This window comes from Nicotiana attenuata, chromosome 12, assembly GCF_001879085.1.
Source record: "Nicotiana attenuata strain UT chromosome 12, NIATTr2, whole genome shotgun sequence".
Lineage (NCBI taxonomy): Eukaryota > Viridiplantae > Streptophyta > Magnoliopsida > Solanales > Solanaceae > Nicotiana > Nicotiana attenuata.
This window is the reverse complement of record NC_032000.1, coordinates 17,198,253-17,201,929: the sequence shown is the minus strand read 5'-3', so window position 1 is coordinate 17,201,929 and position 3,677 is coordinate 17,198,253.

The window sequence follows — 3,677 nt, the reverse complement described above, 5'->3', positions numbered from 1 at the left end:
GCGGGCGGTTGGGTCGTTCCGACCGTTTGGGGAGTTTATGTAGTTTCGGTCCGTCCCGTAGCAACTATAAAGTTGCGTATTTGGTTGACTATATGATACTTATGTGTTTTAGAAAGAGTTTTCTGTAAAATGGGTTGAATGCCATGTTTGGACCTTTGCCAGAGCTGTTTGGACCCTTAGGGGCCTTTTGTTACTATCCTCTCACTGTTTTTGATTGAAAATCTATACTCAGTCATGTTATACTTGTTGATTTCATAACTCAGTCTTTATTACTCTTTTTTTGATGCATATAAAAGTTGTTTTGGGCTGAGTAACTTGTTTTTTACTGAGAGCCGGAGTGGCTTGAGAGGTTTATGACTAAGTGAGGCCGAGGGCCTGATTTGTGAGGATATTTAAGGGATCGGGCTACACGCCGCAGCATGTTGTTACTGATGCACCATTTAGTGAGGCCGAGGGCCTAATTGATTTATGCCACGAGATGGCTTGTTATAGCGCTGGGGCTGAAGGAGCCCCTCCGGAGTCTGCACGCACCTAGTGAGCACGGGTACCTTGAGTGTGAGTGATGGTTAGGTATGCCGAGGGGCTGTATACGAGTGATTGTGAGGTTTGCCCGAGGGGCTGTATATGAGTGATGTTTTCCCCGAGGGGCTGCTTATGAGTGATGTTTTGCCCGAGGGGTTGTTTATGATTTCATCATTTTGCTCACTGTTTCACTGAACCTCTGTTTGAGAACTATTGCAAAATATTTTCAAATGATTTTACTGAAACTGAGTTTAAACGAAATGATTTGATTCAAACTCTGTTTTTGATAGCTTGTTATATTTTTACTGAGATTTCCTGATATATACTTTATATGCTTTATTGCTCGTCACTGCTTCTCAGCCTTTATTTACTTTGGTTACTTACTGAGTTGGCGTACTCACGTTACTCCCTACACCTTGTGTGCAGATCTAGGGGTATCAAGACCCGATAGCGGCTGTTGACTAGTCCAACTGTAGATTCTTCTCGGAGTTGGCAAGGTAGCTGCTGGCGATCGTAGCCCTGTTCTTCTCCCTCCTATCTTCCTATAGTTTATTTTGTAGTTACACTTCCAGACTATGTTAGTATCGGTATCTTCGGACAAATTTTTAGTAGATGCTCATGACTAGTGACACCCCGATGTCGGGCTTTACTTTTCGCACTTTCATTATTCAGAATTTCTTTATAAAGTTTTATAATTAAATGGCTTGAAGTTATTTTTAAATTGAAATATCGGGTTATTTTTGGTAAAGAGTCGGCTTGCCTAGTACCACGATAGGCGCCATCACGACATGGTAGTTTGCGTCGTGATAAGTTGGTATCAGAGCCTAGGTTAAATAGGTCTCACGGGTAATGAGCGGGTTTAGTAGAGTCTTGCAGATCGGTGCGGAGACGTCTGTACTTATCTTCGAGAGGCTGCAGAACCTTTAGGAATACTTCAGATTCTCTAATTCTTGTCATGCAAATCTGTTGATTCTTGTAACTAAACTTTTGTTATTCTATTATCTCACAGATGGTGAGGACACGTGCTACCGGTTAGGACGGACAACCACCAGTACCACCAGTTGGGGCCGCTAGAGGCCGAGGTCGAGGTCAAGGCCGTGGTAGGGGCAGGGGTGTAGCCCGCACAGCACCTAGGGCAGCACCTACAGATCCACTAGCCGCCCAGTTTATGATCAGGTCCCAGTTGTGGATGCTCCAGCGGGACCAGCTCAGGCACTGGCTTTGCCTATTGTTATCCCAGGTCTTTAGGAGACCTTAGCTCAGATTTTGACCGTGTGCACCAGTCTTGCTCAGACGGTTGCTGTTTCTACTACAACAGCTACTTCCCAGGCCGGGGGAGGCACTCAGACTCCCGTCGCCCGTACACTCGAGCAGGTTGTTCAGGGGCTTCAAACACCAGGGGAACCACCAGCCAAGCCGGTTGTACCTGCTCAGGATTATGTGGTTCCAGTCATGCCTGATGATGAGCAGCGTAGATTGGAGAGGTTTTGTAGACTTCAGCCTCCAACTTTCAGTGGTACAGAGGTCGTGGATGCCCAGGGTTTTATAGACAAGTGTTAGAGGATTCTTCGTACAGCGGGTATTCTAGAGACCAGTGGGGTCTCGTTCACTACCTTTCAGTTCTCTGGAGCTGCCTTTACTTGGTGGGAGGCTTATGAGAGGCGTAGGCCTGTTGGTGTAGCGCCCGTTACCTGTCAGCAGTACTCTATTCTCTTTCAAGAGAAGTATGTGCCGCAGTCCCGCAGAGAGGAGCTACGCAGGTAGTTCGAGCAGTTGCGTCAGGATGATATGACTGTGACGTAATATGAGATGAGGTTCTCTGAGTTAGCCCGTCATGCTATCTGGTTGGTTCCCACAGACAGGGAGAAGATCAGGAGGTTCGTTGATGTCCTCACTTATCAACTACAGATTCTTATGACAAGAGAGAGGGTGTCTGGTGCTTCTTTTGAGGAGGTTGTTGACATTGCTCGGGGCATAGAGTCAATTCTCCATCAGGAGCGAGTGGAGAGGGAGGCCAACAGGCATCGTGGATCCGGTAGTTTTGGTGGTGCTCCTCCTGGGGGTCAGTTTCAGCATGGCAGTGGCTTTCCATTCAGACATGCTCAGTCAGTTCGCCCAGTTCAGCGTGGGGCATCAACGGGCCATGGTTCTCAGAGTTCTCATCAGGGCCATTCATCACTTAGTGCCCTCCCAGCCCAAAGTTCGTCTCGTGCTCCATCAGTTCAGGGCTCCTCCATGCCAGGTTCTTCTACCAGTCATCCCGGTGCTAGGGGTTCCCTTCAGTCCCCGTCACCAGCACCAGGGGGTTGTTATGAGTGTGGGGAGTTGGGGCATATGTGGAGGCAGTGTCCTCGTCGTCATGGGGGTCTACCTTAGCAGAGGAGTCAGCCATTGACTTCAGCACCAGTTAGTTCACCACCCGCCCAGTCAGCTAGGGGTGGAGGACAGTCATCTAGGGGTCGCCCTAGAGGAGGAGGTCGATCAGGTGGTGGTCAGGACCGTTTCTATACACTTGCAGCCAGACCAGATGCTATTGCTTCAGATGCTATGATCACAAGTATTGTCTCAGTTTGCCACAGGGATGCCTCTGTATTATTTGATCATGGTTCTATTTTTTCATATGTGTCGTCATATTTTGCTCATTATTTGCATACGCCCTTCCAGTCTCTTGTTTCATCTGTTCATGTATCTACTCTGGTGGGCGATACTATTATTGTAGACCGTGTATATCGGTCTTGTGTGGTGACTAGTGGGTGTTTGGAGACTCGAGTAGACCTTTTGATGCTTAGTATGGTTGATTTTGATGTGATATTGGGCATGGATTGGTTGTCTCCGTGTCATGTTATTCTGGACTGTCACGCTAAGACGGTGACGTTGGCTATGCCGGGGGTGCCACGGATTGAGTGGCGAGGTTCGACGGATTATGTTTCCAGTAGAGTGATTTCATTTTTGAAGTCCCAGCGGATGGTTGGGAAGGGTTGTCTTTCTTATTTGGCCTTTCCTAGGGATGTCAGTGTAGAGACTCCTTCTATTGATTCAGTTCCGGTGGTGAGAGATTTTATTGATGTATTTCCTACAGACTTGTCGGGCATGCCACCGGACAGGGATATTGACATCGATATTGATTTGGTGCCGGGCACTCAGCCCATTTCTAT